Source organism: Aquarana catesbeiana, linkage group LG12, assembly GCF_042186555.1.
Source record: "Aquarana catesbeiana isolate 2022-GZ linkage group LG12, ASM4218655v1, whole genome shotgun sequence".
Classification (NCBI taxonomy): domain Eukaryota; kingdom Metazoa; phylum Chordata; class Amphibia; order Anura; family Ranidae; genus Aquarana; species Aquarana catesbeiana.
Window position 1 is genome coordinate 242322500 of NC_133335.1, and position 15307 is coordinate 242337806.

Here is a 15307-nt window from a genome sequence, read left to right on the forward strand (position 1 = left end):
ATTAATTAACGAACTTCAACCCCACCCCTATAACAGTATATATTTGAGCATCCTTAAGGGGTCAGCACATTGCTGGGGGGTGCACATTGCAGGGGCTTCTATCCTTAAGGCTTCTATCTCTAAGTGATTCTTTCTACAAGTGATATGCACTTCATTCTCTGCCTCACCTGATCATTCCTTCTGTCTCTTTACAGGTATGTGTCAGCTCATCCACATCTTCCACCGTTAACTGAAATTGGAATCTGCCTGCTGTCTCTGTGTGTGTGTGTGTGTCTCTGGTATGTGTCAGCTCATCCACATCTTCCACCGTTAACTGAAATTGGAATCTGCCTGCTGTCTCTGTGTGTGTGTGTGTCTCTGGTATGTGTCAGCTCATCCACATCTTCCACCGTTAACTGAAATTGGAATCTGCCTGCTGTCTCTGTGTGTGTGTGTCTCTGGTATGTGGCCTTCTCTATCTGTTGCCCTGTGCGAACAACCATGACATTATTTGTTTTTCTGGACTGTCTTACCTAAGTTTTATGTGTTGATCTTGTCTTGGCCTCTTGCTATTCTGACTTTTGAAGCAAAAAGTTCACTTTGATTGCCAGGCACTCTTATAGTCACTCATGATTAATTAACGAACTTCAACCCCACCCCTATAACAGTATATATTTGAGCATCCTTAAGGGGTCAGCACATTGCTGGGGGGTGCACATTGCAGGGGCTTCTATCCTTAAGGCTTCTATCTCTAAGTGATTCTTTCTACAAGTGATATGCACTTCATTCTCTGCCTCACCTGATCATTCCTTCTGTCTCTTTACAGGTATGTGTCAGCTCATCCACATCTTCCACCGTTAACTGAAATTGGAATCTGCCTGCTGTCTCTGTGTGTGTGTGTCTCTGGTATGTGGCCTTCTCTATCTGTTGCCCTGTGCGAACAACCATGACATTATTTGTTTTTCTGGACTGTCTTACCTAAGTTTTATGTGTTGATCTTGTCTTGGCCTCTTGCTATTCTGACTTTTGAAGCAAAAAGTTCACTTTGATTGCCAGGCACTCTTATAGTCACTCATGATTAATTAACGAACTTCAACCCCACCCCTATAACAGTATATATTTGAGCATCCTTAAGGGGTCAGCACATTGCTGGGGGGTGCACATTGCAGGGGCTTCTATCCTTAAGGCTTCTATCTCTAAGTGATTCTTTCTACAAGTGATATGCACTTCATTCTCTGCCTCACCTGATCATTCCTTCTGTCTCTTTACAGGTATGTGTCAGCTCATCCACATCTTCCACCGTTAACTGAAATTGGAATCTGCCTGCTGTCTCTGTGTGTGTGTGTCTCTGGTATGTGTCAGCTCATCCACATCTTCCACCGTTAACTGAAATTGGAATCTGCCTGCTGTCTCTGTGTGTGTGTGTGTGTCTCTGGTATGTGTCAGCTCATCCACATCTTCCACCGTTAACTGAAATTGGAATCTGCCTGCTGTCTCTGTGTGTGTGTGTGTCTCTGGTATGTGTCAGCTCATCCACATCTTCCACCGTTAACTGAAATTGGAATCTGCCTGCTGTCTCTGTGTGTGTGTGTCTCTGGTATGTGGCCTTCTCTATCTGTTGCCCTGTGCGAACAACCATGACATTATTTGTTTTTCTGGACTGTCTTACCTAAGTTTTATGTGTTGATCTTGTCTTGGCCTCTTGCTATTCTGACTTTTGAAGCAAAAAGTTCACTTTGATTGCCAGGCACTCTTATAGTCACTCATGATTAATTAACGAACTTCAACCCCACCCCTATAACAGTATATATTTGAGCATCCTTAAGGGGTCAGCACATTGCTGGGGGGTGCACATTGCAGGGGCTTCTATCCTTAAGGCTTCTATCTCTAAGTGATTCTTTCTACAAGTGATATGCACTTCATTCTCTGCCTCACCTGATCATTCCTTCTGTCTCTTTACAGGTATGTGTCAGCTCATCCACATCTTCCACCGTTAACTGAAATTGGAATCTGCCTGCTGTCTCTGTGTGTGTGTGTGTCTCTGGTATGTGGCCTTCTCTATCTGTTGCCCTGTGCGAACAACCATGACATTATTTGTTTTTCTGGACTGTCTTACCTAAGTTTTATGTGTTGATCTTGTCTTGGCCTCTTGCTATTCTGACTTTTGAAGCAAAAAGTTCACTTTGATTGCCAGGCACTCTTATAGTCACTCATGATTAATTAACGAACTTCAACCCCACCCCTATAACAGTATATATTTGAGCATCCTTAAGGGGTCAGCACATTGCTGGGGGGTGCACATTGCAGGGGCTTCTATCCTTAAGGCTTCTATCTCTAAGTGATTCTTTCTACAAGTGATATGCACTTCATTCTCTGCCTCACCTGATCATTCCTTCTGTCTCTTTACAGGTATGTGTCAGCTCATCCACATCTTCCACCGTTAACTGAAATTGGAATCTGCCTGCTGTCTCTGTGTGTGTGTGTCTCTGGTATGTGGCCTTCTCTATCTGTTGCCCTGTGCGAACAACCATGACATTATTTGTTTTTCTGGACTGTCTTACCTAAGTTTTATGTGTTGATCTTGTCTTGGCCTCTTGCTATTCTGACTTTTGAAGCAAAAAGTTCACTTTGATTGCCAGGCACTCTTATAGTCACTCATGATTAATTAACGAACTTCAACCCCACCCCTATAACAGTATATATTTGAGCATCCTTAAGGGGTCAGCACATTGCTGGGGGGTGCACATTGCAGGGGCTTCTATCCTTAAGGCTTCTATCTCTAAGTGATTCTTTCTACAAGTGATATGCACTTCATTCTCTGCCTCACCTGATCATTCCTTCTGTCTCTTTACAGGTATGTGTCAGCTCATCCACATCTTCCACCGTTAACTGAAATTGGAATCTGCCTGCTGTCTCTGTGTGTGTGTGTCTCTGGTATGTGGCCTTCTCTATCTGTTGCCCTGTGCGAACAACCATGACATTATTTGTTTTTCTGGACTGTCTTACCTAAGTTTTATGTGTTGATCTTGTCTTGGCCTCTTGCTATTCTGACTTTTGAAGCAAAAAGTTCACTTTGATTGCCAGGCACTCTTATAGTCACTCATGATTAATTAACGAACTTCAACCCCACCCCTATAACAGTATATATTTGAGCATCCTTAAGGGGTCAGCACATTGCTGGGGGGTGCACATTGCAGGGGCTTCTATCCTTAAGGCTTCTATCTCTAAGTGATTCTTTCTACAAGTGATATGCACTTCATTCTCTGCCTCACCTGATCATTCCTTCTGTCTCTTTACAGGTATGTGTCAGCTCATCCACATCTTCCACCGTTAACTGAAATTGGAATCTGCCTGCTGTCTCTGTGTGTGTGTGTGTCTCTGGTATGTGTCAGCTCATCCACATCTTCCACCGTTAACTGAAATTGGAATCTGCCTGCTGTCTCTGTGTGTGTGTGTGTCTCTGGTATGTGTCAGCTCATCCACATCTTCCACCGTTAACTGAAATTGGAATCTGCCTGCTGTCTCTGTGTGTGTGTGTGTCTCTGGTATGTGTCAGCTCATCCACATCTTCCACCGTTAACTGAAATTGGAATCTGCCTGCTGTCTCTGTGTGTGTGTGTCTCTGGTATGTGGCCTTCTCTATCTGTTGCCCTGTGCGAACAACCATGACATTATTTGTTTTTCTGGACTGTCTTACCTAAGTTTTATGTGTTGATCTTGTCTTGGCCTCTTGCTATTCTGACTTTTGAAGCAAAAAGTTCACTTTGATTGCCAGGCACTCTTATAGTCACTCATGATTAATTAACGAACTTCAACCCCACCCCTATAACAGTATATATTTGAGCATCCTTAAGGGGTCAGCACATTGCTGGGGGGTGCACATTGCAGGGGCTTCTATCCTTAAGGCTTCTATCTCTAAGTGATTCTTTCTACAAGTGATATGCACTTCATTCTCTGCCTCACCTGATCATTCCTTCTGTCTCTTTACAGGTATGTGTCAGCTCATCCACATCTTCCACCGTTAACTGAAATTGGAATCTGCCTGCTGTCTCTGTGTGTGTGTGTCTCTGGTATGTGGCCTTCTCTATCTGTTGCCCTGTGCGAACAACCATGACATTATTTGTTTTTCTGGACTGTCTTACCTAAGTTTTATGTGTTGATCTTGTCTTGGCCTCTTGCTATTCTGACTTTTGAAGCAAAAAGTTCACTTTGATTGCCAGGCACTCTTATAGTCACTCATGATTAATTAACGAACTTCAACCCCACCCCTATAACAGTATATATTTGAGCATCCTTAAGGGGTCAGCACATTGCTGGGGGGTGCACATTGCAGGGGCTTCTATCCTTAAGGCTTCTATCTCTAAGTGATTCTTTCTACAAGTGATATGCACTTCATTCTCTGCCTCACCTGATCATTCCTTCTGTCTCTTTACAGGTATGTGTCAGCTCATCCACATCTTCCACCGTTAACTGAAATTGGAATCTGCCTGCTGTCTCTGTGTGTGTGTGTCTCTGGTATGTGGCCTTCTCTATCTGTTGCCCTGTGCGAACAACCATGACATTATTTGTTTTTCTGGACTGTCTTACCTAAGTTTTATGTGTTGATCTTGTCTTGGCCTCTTGCTATTCTGACTTTTGAAGCAAAAAGTTCACTTTGATTGCCAGGCACTCTTATAGTCACTCATGATTAATTAACGAACTTCAACCCCACCCCTATAACAGTATATATTTGAGCATCCTTAAGGGGTCAGCACATTGCTGGGGGGTGCACATTGCAGGGGCTTCTATCCTTAAGGCTTCTATCTCTAAGTGATTCTTTCTACAAGTGATATGCACTTCATTCTCTGCCTCACCTGATCATTCCTTCTGTCTCTTTACAGGTATGTGTCAGCTCATCCACATCTTCCACCGTTAACTGAAATTGGAATCTGCCTGCTGTCTCTGTGTGTGTGTGTCTCTGGTATGTGGCCTTCTCTATCTGTTGCCCTGTGCGAACAACCATGACATTATTTGTTTTTCTGGACTGTCTTACCTAAGTTTTATGTGTTGATCTTGTCTTGGCCTCTTGCTATTCTGACTTTTGAAGCAAAAAGTTCACTTTGATTGCCAGGCACTCTTATAGTCACTCATGATTAATTAACGAACTTCAACCCCACCCCTATAACAGTATATATTTGAGCATCCTTAAGGGGTCAGCACATTGCTGGGGGGTGCACATTGCAGGGGCTTCTATCCTTAAGGCTTCTATCTCTAAGTGATTCTTTCTACAAGTGATATGCACTTCATTCTCTGCCTCACCTGATCATTCCTTCTGTCTCTTTACAGGTATGTGTCAGCTCATCCACATCTTCCACCGTTAACTGAAATTGGAATCTGCCTGCTGTCTCTGTGTGTGTGTGTCTCTGGTATGTGGCCTTCTCTATCTGTTGCCCTGTGCGAACAACCATGACATTATTTGTTTTTCTGGACTGTCTTACCTAAGTTTTATGTGTTGATCTTGTCTTGGCCTCTTGCTATTCTGACTTTTGAAGCAAAAAGTTCACTTTGATTGCCAGGCACTCTTATAGTCACTCATGATTAATTAACGAACTTCAACCCCACCCCTATAACAGTATATATTTGAGCATCCTTAAGGGGTCAGCACATTGCTGGGGGGTGCACATTGCAGGGGCTTCTATCCTTAAGGCTTCTATCTCTAAGTGATTCTTTCTACAAGTGATATGCACTTCATTCTCTGCCTCACCTGATCATTCCTTCTGTCTCTTTACAGGTATGTGTCAGCTCATCCACATCTTCCACCGTTAACTGAAATTGGAATCTGCCTGCTGTCTCTGTGTGTGTGTGTCTCTGGTATGTGGCCTTCTCTATCTGTTGCCCTGTGCGAACAACCATGACATTATTTGTTTTTCTGGACTGTCTTACCTAAGTTTTATGTGTTGATCTTGTCTTGGCCTCTTGCTATTCTGACTTTTGAAGCAAAAAGTTCACTTTGATTGCCAGGCACTCTTATAGTCACTCATGATTAATTAACGAACTTCAACCCCACCCCTATAACAGTATATATTTGAGCATCCTTAAGGGGTCAGCACATTGCTGGGGGGTGCACATTGCAGGGGCTTCTATCCTTAAGGCTTCTATCTCTAAGTGATTCTTTCTACAAGTGATATGCACTTCATTCTCTGCCTCACCTGATCATTCCTTCTGTCTCTTTACAGGTATGTGTCAGCTCATCCACATCTTCCACCGTTAACTGAAATTGGAATCTGCCTGCTGTCTCTGTGTGTGTGTGTCTCTGGTATGTGGCCTTCTCTATCTGTTGCCCTGTGCGAACAACCATGACATTATTTGTTTTTCTGGACTGTCTTACCTAAGTTTTATGTGTTGATCTTGTCTTGGCCTCTTGCTATTCTGACTTTTGAAGCAAAAAGTTCACTTTGATTGCCAGGCACTCTTATAGTCACTCATGATTAATTAACGAACTTCAACCCCACCCCTATAACAGTATATATTTGAGCATCCTTAAGGGGTCAGCACATTGCTGGGGGGTGCACATTGCAGGGGCTTCTATCCTTAAGGCTTCTATCTCTAAGTGATTCTTTCTACAAGTGATATGCACTTCATTCTCTGCCTCACCTGATCATTCCTTCTGTCTCTTTACAGGTATGTGTCAGCTCATCCACATCTTCCACCGTTAACTGAAATTGGAATCTGCCTGCTGTCTCTGTGTGTGTGTGTCTCTGGTATGTGGCCTTCTCTATCTGTTGCCCTGTGCGAACAACCATGACATTATTTGTTTTTCTGGACTGTCTTACCTAAGTTTTATGTGTTGATCTTGTCTTGGCCTCTTGCTATTCTGACTTTTGAAGCAAAAAGTTCACTTTGATTGCCAGGCACTCTTATAGTCACTCATGATTAATTAACGAACTTCAACCCCACCCCTATAACAGTATATATTTGAGCATCCTTAAGGGGTCAGCACATTGCTGGGGGGTGCACATTGCAGGGGCTTCTATCCTTAAGGCTTCTATCTCTAAGTGATTCTTTCTACAAGTGATATGCACTTCATTCTCTGCCTCACCTGATCATTCCTTCTGTCTCTTTACAGGTATGTGTCAGCTCATCCACATCTTCCACCGTTAACTGAAATTGGAATCTGCCTGCTGTCTCTGTGTGTGTGTGTCTCTGGTATGTGTCAGCTCATCCACATCTTCCACCATTAACTGAAATTGGAATCTGCCTGCTGTCTCTGTGTGTGTGTGTCTCTGGTATGTGGCCTTCTCTATCTGTTGCCCTGTGCGAACAACCATGACATTATTTGTTTTTCTGGACTGTCTTACCTAAGTTTTATGTGTTGATCTTGTCTTGGCCTCTTGCTATTCTGACTTTTGAAGCAAAAAGTTCACTTTGATTGCCAGGCACTCTTATAGTCACTCATGATTAATTAACGAACTTCAACCCCACCCCTATAACAGTATATATTTGAGCATCCTTAAGGGGTCAGCACATTGCTGGGGGGTGCACATTGCAGGGGCTTCTATCCTTAAGGCTTCTATCTCTAAGTGATTCTTTCTACAAGTGATATGCACTTCATTCTCTGCCTCACCTGATCATTCCTTCTGTCTCTTTACAGGTATGTGTCAGCTCATCCACATCTTCCACCGTTAACTGAAATTGGAATCTGCCTGCTGTCTCTGTGTGTGTGTGTCTCTGGTATGTGTCAGCTCATCCACATCTTCCACCGTTAACTGAAATTGGAATCTGCCTGCTGTCTCTGTGTGTGTGTGTCTCTGGTATGTGGCCTTCTCTATCTGTTGCCCTGTGCGAACAACCATGACATTATTTGTTTTTCTGGACTGTCTTACCTAAGTTTTATGTGTTGATCTTGTCTTGGCCTCTTGCTATTCTGACTTTTGAAGCAAAAAGTTCACTTTGATTGCCAGGCACTCTTATAGTCACTCATGATTAATTAACGAACTTCAACCCCACCCCTATAACAGTATATATTTGAGCATCCTTAAGGGGTCAGCACATTGCTGGGGGGTGCACATTGCAGGGGCTTCTATCCTTAAGGCTTCTATCTCTAAGTGATTCTTTCTACAAGTGATATGCACTTCATTCTCTGCCTCACCTGATCATTCCTTCTGTCTCTTTACAGGTATGTGTCAGCTCATCCACATCTTCCACCGTTAACTGAAATTGGAATCTGCCTGCTGTCTCTGTGTGTGTGTGTGTGTCTCTGGTATGTGTCAGCTCATCCACATCTTCCACCGTTAACTGAAATTGGAATCTGCCTGCTGTCTCTGTGTGTGTGTGTGTCTCTGGTATGTGTCAGCTCATCCACATCTTCCACCGTTAACTGAAATTGGAATCTGCCTGCTGTCTCTGTGTGTGTGTGTCTCTGGTATGTGGCCTTCTCTATCTGTTGCCCTGTGCGAACAACCATGACATTATTTGTTTTTCTGGACTGTCTTACCTAAGTTTTATGTGTTGATCTTGTCTTGGCCTCTTGCTATTCTGACTTTTGAAGCAAAAAGTTCACTTTGATTGCCAGGCACTCTTATAGTCACTCATGATTAATTAACGAACTTCAACCCCACCCCTATAACAGTATATATTTGAGCATCCTTAAGGGGTCAGCACATTGCTGGGGGGTGCACATTGCAGGGGCTTCTATCCTTAAGGCTTCTATCTCTAAGTGATTCTTTCTACAAGTGATATGCACTTCATTCTCTGCACTTCAGCGATTGCACGAAGCAAACAATTACAGCAATCTGCACTGGAAAGCAGCTAACAGACTACAGGTGACCCTGTCTCTCTCTTAAGCTCTCCTTCCACTCTGTAACATGCACTCTCTACCACTACTTCTGACACTCCTGACCTCTCTCCTCAAACTCTCTTACCTTCACCCCCCCTCTCCACCCGCCTGCTTATACATATCACCCTGCCTTCTGTCTTCCCCCTACTACTGCTCTTACCAACTCTCGCTCATTCTACATCCATACACTGATAAAACCTCCAGTACTCTGAAACATGCCCCTTCACATAAATCACAGTCCCACATTACCTCCCTCACCCTCCTGCTTCTCCTAATCTCTAGTGACATATCCCCAAACCCTGGGCCACCATCATCTGTCATTGCCCATTGCTCCCATCCCCCTACACCCTCTGGCAGGAGCCGCAACCCACAGAACCTGGTCTCTATTCCTCTTTCCAATACCAGCCCCCCCTTTTCCTGTGCCCTGTGGAATGCACGTTCTGTCTGCAACAAACTCACCGCCCTCCACGACCTCTTCATCACAAATTCCTTTAACCTACTTGCCATTACTGAAACCTGGCTTCATGAATCGGATACTATTTCTCCTGCTTCCCTCTCCCATGGGGGCCTTCTCTGGACTCACTCCCCCAGACCAAGTGGACGGAAGGGAGGTGGAGTGGGAATCCTTCTAGCTCCATGCAGCACCTATCAGGTTCTTCACCCACCTCCCTCTCTGATACTCTCCTCTTTTGAGGCACACTGCATTCGTCTTTTCTCTCCCATTTCTCTAAGAATTGCTGTCATCTACCGGCCCCCTGGACCGGTATCAGCCTTTCTTGATGACTTCTCTGCCTGGCTACCCTACTTTCTCTCTTCTGAAATCAGCACAATTATTCTTGGGGACTTCAACATCCCTGTCAACACTAACACTACTATTACTTCTAAACTTCTCAGTCTAACCTCATCGCTTGACCTGAAGCAATGGATACAGGCTCCTACCCACTCCAATGGCAACACCCTTGACCTTGCCTTCTCCTATCTGTGCACTCCGTGCAACCTTTCCAACAATCCACTCCCACTCTCTGATCACCACCTTATTAGTTTTGCTCTCTCCTTGTCTTCCACCTCTTCTCCCTCCAACCGCCTAACAGTTACACGCAGAAACCTTCGCCACCTCAACCCTTCTCTTCTCTGCTACTGATCACCTCTATGACAAAATCTCCCCCCTGTCCTGTCCCAACCTAGCTACTTTCGTTTACAACAGCTCACTGTCTTCCTCCCTAGACAAGCTGGCCCCCCTCACTACACGCAGAATTAGGCCCCGACTGCTACAACCCTGGCAAACAGATGACACCAGAAGTCTCAGAAAACGTAGCCGCGCTCTTGAGCGCCTGTGGTATAAGACTAAGACCCAGGAAGACTTCACACAATATAAATCTGCCCTCCTAAAATACTACTCCTGCCTTCACACTGCCAAACAGACCTACTTTATCACACTCATCAACACCTTCTCATCCAGTCCACGTCAACTCTTCTCTACCTTCAACACTCTACTCTGTCCTCCACTGCCTCCACCCACCAACTCACTCACTGCCCAGGAGATTGCCAATCACTTCAAAACTAAGATTGATACAATTCATGAGGAGATCGCCAATGCGCAAAAACCTCCCCCATGCAACACTCCATGTCCACAGATACAATCATTACTTCCCTCATTCAACCCTGCTACTACTACTGAGGTTGCTAAACTTTTATCTAGCACTCATCTAACCACTTGCCCCCTGGATCCTGTTCCCTCGCAAATGCTACGCTCACCCTCTGACTCGATTCTACGCTCTCTAACTCACATTTTCAACCTCTCCCTCTCTTGTGGCATCTTTCCAAACTCTCTAAAACATGCGCTAGTCACCCCCATACTAAAAAAGCCCTCACTGGATCCCACCAATCTCAACAACTTACGTCCCATCTCCTTACTCTCCTTCTCCTCCAAACTTCTTGAAAGACTGGTCTACAACCGATTAAGCGACCATCTGACCATGAATAAACTTCTTGATCCCCTTCAGTCCGGTTTTCGACCTCAACACTCCACGGAAACTGCTCTCCTTAAACTCTCAAATGACCTACTAATGGCTAAAGCCAATGGACACTATTCTGTACTACTTCTCCTGGACCTCTCTGCTGCCTTTGACACAGTGGACCACCCCCTCCTCCTCAAAAAACTCCACTCCTTTGGTCTCCGTGACTGTACTCTTCGCTGGTTCTCATCCTACCTATCCCACCGCTCCTTCAGTGTCACTTACAACTCTGCTTCCTCTTCTCCTCTTCCTTTTTCCGTCGGGGTCCCCCAAGGTTCTGTTCTCGGACCTCTCCTTTTCTCAATCTACACCACCTCCCTGGGTCAATTGATTGCCTCCCACGGCTTTAAATATCATCTCTACGCTGATGACACCCAAATCTATCTCTCCACCCCCCAGCTCTCTCCATCTGTCTCCTCACGCATTACCAACTTATTAGCAGACATATCAGCCTGGATGTCACATCACTTTCTCAAACTCAACCTATCCAAAACCGAGCTCATGATATTTCCTCCCTCAGGTGCCACTTCCCCTGATCTCCCTGTCAAGATCAACGGCTCAACTATCAACCCATCTCCCCACGCCAAGGTCCTAGGTGTAATCCTGGACTCTGAACTAACCTTTCGACCCCACATTCTATCACTATCCAAAGCTTGCCGCCTCTGTCTTCGCAACATCTCCAAGATACGCCCCTTCCTAACCAATGACACCACAAAGCTTCTAATCCACTCCCTGGTCATCTCCCGCCTTGACTACTGCAACTCCCTCCTCATTGGTTTACCTCTAAATAGGCTATCCCCACTTCAGTCCATCATGAACGCTGCGGCCAGGCTCATCCACCACACAAACCGCTCAGCGTCTGCTACACCCCTCTGCCAATCCCTCCATTGGCTGCCACTCAGTCACCGAATTAAATTCAAGATACTAACTATAACTTACAAAGCCATCCACAACCTGGCCCCTAGCTACATCTCTAACCTAGTCACAAAATACCAACCTAATCGTTCTCTTCGCTCCTCCCAAGACCTCCTGCTCTCAAACTCCCTTGTCACCTCATCCCATGCTCGCCTTCAGGACTTCTCCAGAGCCTCCCCCATCCTCTGGAATGCTCTTCCCCAATCCGTCCGATTTTCTCCTACCTTATCCACTTTCAGACGATCCCTGAAAACTCATCTCTTCAGAGAAGCCTATCTGGCCCCCACCTAACAACTGTACATTTATCTTCTCAATCAGCACATCACCCACAGCTATTACCTCTTGTATCTCTTAACCTTCCCTCTTAGATTGTAAGCTCTAAGTGAGCAGGGCCCTCTGATTCCTACTGTATCAAATTGTATTGTATTTGTACTGTCTACCCTCAAGTTGTAAAGCGCTACGTAAACTGTTGGCGCTATATAAATATTGTATAATAATAATAATAATAATAACCCAAACCAGCTCCTAAACTCTGCTAAAAGTGTACATTGACACATAGGCTTTTATCGAGTTGGGTTTAGGAGCTTTGGCCAAAAAAAAAGGAGCTGCTAGTATACATGAAGCCTAACTGGTTTGGAGACCTAAATTCGACAGTGCTTCACACCCTGCTAGTTATTAAACTGAATGCCAATTAATTAGTTAATATTTTGTTCCAAACAATGTAATTCCATTCAGTTACCTGTTGACTTTTTATTCTTGCAATGGGAACCTCATTTAAATGGGATTTTTAAGGCAACAAACAAAGAGAAAAATTTTTTTTAAAAAAAAGTTAGATAAGTTTTATTTATACAAAAAATTGTTAAAAGGTAATTAAATATATGAAGATATACATTTACAAATACAAAACAATACAAAATGATACACTTCAGAGGTGGCAAAGAATTATATGATCCAACGCGTTTCAAAATGATTAAATTTCTTCTTCAGGGATAAATTTTTGCCATTATCTGAAAGGCACAAAAGTAACATAAATATACATACATATCTATTTTTGAACAACCAGCAAAAAATATGTGTAAAAAGGCTTACAGTAATCATGATTGACCCAGCGAATCTCTCAGCATGATACTCCAAAAACCCCCATCCAGCCAGAAAACGGTCTTATATCGTGCAAAAGAGCCCTCAGATATTGAGATCCAATGAGAGATGCCAAATATCCCAAGCAAAAAGAAAATGCTTAGGGAAAGGGGAATGTGAAGTCTGAAAATATACATGTATATAATTATGATCATCATCTGTGAAAAAAAAAAAAAAAAAAAAAGACCCTTCGGGGGGGGGGGCGAGCGGAGCACCGGCCTGTCTTTCCCTGCGCCCTGATGTACGGGCTTTTCAATTAGTGTCAGCAATGTATGTCTCTCTCCTGTGTTCTTCCGTTTTTGACGTTGGGGGTGGGCGGAGCGGGAAGCCGACCTGTCTCCCTTCACGTCCGGATACACAGGCGCTTCTATGACTTGTATTGTGAGCGGCGGAGGTGACGTCGCCTACGTTTTGCGGAGTGACGTCATCACCTCGCGCTCGTTAAACCATTCACATGCAGGGACTTATAAGGAGAACGCCGGGAGCCCTCGAGCTGCCAGCGTTATTTCTCTGCTATTTGCTGCTGAGAGTGCGTAATTGTGGGTTTGTGCTTGGGCTCGGGATGGATCCTTTTCTCCCCCTGGACCCCTGATAAATCACGTATGCTCATCTGTAGGAGTCTTGCTGTTGAAATTATGGTAAGCTTGAAACTACTATTTCCATCAATGGATTATTTATCATTCTTTATTTTTCATTTATTTTTTGTCACCTCCTCTGTAGACCCCTGTCCCTACCTGTGGACAATATTTGGGGATAATTATTCTTTGCTACCTCCTCTCCAGACCCCTTTTCTATATTTGTGGATAGTATCTGGAGAATGAAAAAACATTTCTTATTCAGCTAAATTGATATTCCCTCATATATTAGACTTAGTTCCTTTTTTGGATCAAGCTCACTAAAATACCAGGACACAATGGACAGTTGTGTTTTTTTCGCTTTTTTCGTTTCATATTTTTTTCATTTATGTGTTCCTTATCCATTTTTGCATTTCTTCATTCCATTCCTCCTCCTCTTGTTTTTAGGAAAGGGAATTTCCCCTCTTCATTGTATACTGAATTTTTTGAAGGCATACAAGCCTACAGGTCTGTTGCAAGGTTAGTTTGGGTGTTTTTTTTTTTTTTTTTTTCACAGATGATGATCATAATTATATACATGTATATTTTCAGACTTCACATTCCCCTTTCCCTAAGCATTTTCTTTTTGCTTGGGATATTTGGCATCTCTCATTGGATCTCAATATCTGAGGGCTCTTTTGCACGATATAAGACCGTTTTCTGGCTGGATGGGGGTTTTTGGAGTATCATGCTGAGAGATTCGCTGGGTCAATCATGATTACTGTAAGCCTTTTTACACATATTTTTTGCTGGTTGTTCAAAAATAGATATGTATGTATATTTATGTTACTTTTGTGCCTTTCAGATAATGGCAAAAATTTATCCCTGAAGAAGAAATTTAATCATTTTGAAACGCGTTGGATCATATAATTCTTTGCCACCTCTGAAGTGTATCATTTTGTATTGTTTTGTATTTGTAAATGTATATCTTCATATATTTAATTACCTTTTAACAATTTTTTGTATAAATAAAACTTATCTAACTTTTTTTAAAAAAAAAATTTTCTCTTTGTTTGTTGCCTTAAAAATCCCATTTAAATGAGGTTCCCATTGCATACTGTTTAGGGATGATGGCAACTTTGTCACACTAATTCCGGAGAAGTCTATATTTATTCTACCTGTTGACTTTTTATTCTTTGACTTGGTGTTAGTTCCTGAGAAAACATTCTTGCTGGGTGTCAAGCACCAGTTCCACGGGTTTTATGGTACTATCTGCATATACACTATATTACCAAAAGTATTGGGACGCCTGCCTTTACACACACATGACCTTTAATGACATCCCAGTCTTAGTCCGGAGGGTTCAATATTGAGTTGGCTCCGCCCTTTGCAGCTATAACAGCTTCACCTCTTCTGGGAAGGCCATCCACAAGGTTTAGGAGGGTGTCTATGGGAATGTTTGACCATTCTTCCAGAAGAGCATTTGTGAGGCCAGGCACTGATGTTGGAGGAGAAGGCCTGGCTCGCAGTCTCCGCTCTAATTCATCCCAAAGGTGTTCTATGGGGTTGAGGTCAGGACTCTGTGCAGGCCAGTCATGTTCCTCCGCCCCAAACTCGCCCATCCATGTCTTTATGGACCTACCTTTGTGCACTGGTCCAAACCATTTGGTGGAGGGGGGGTTATGGTGTGCGGGTTGTTTTTCAGGGGGTTGGGCTTGGCCTTCTTAGTTCCAGTGAAGAGAACTCTTAAGGCATCAGCATACCAAGACATTTTGGATAATTTCATGCTCAAGTATCACTAAAGCCTGTCCTTTGTTTTGGATGGAGCCAGAAGCTAGGGGAGATCACTGGAGTAGTGGTGTAGTAGTGGTGCTACTACAGTGATTTCCAGC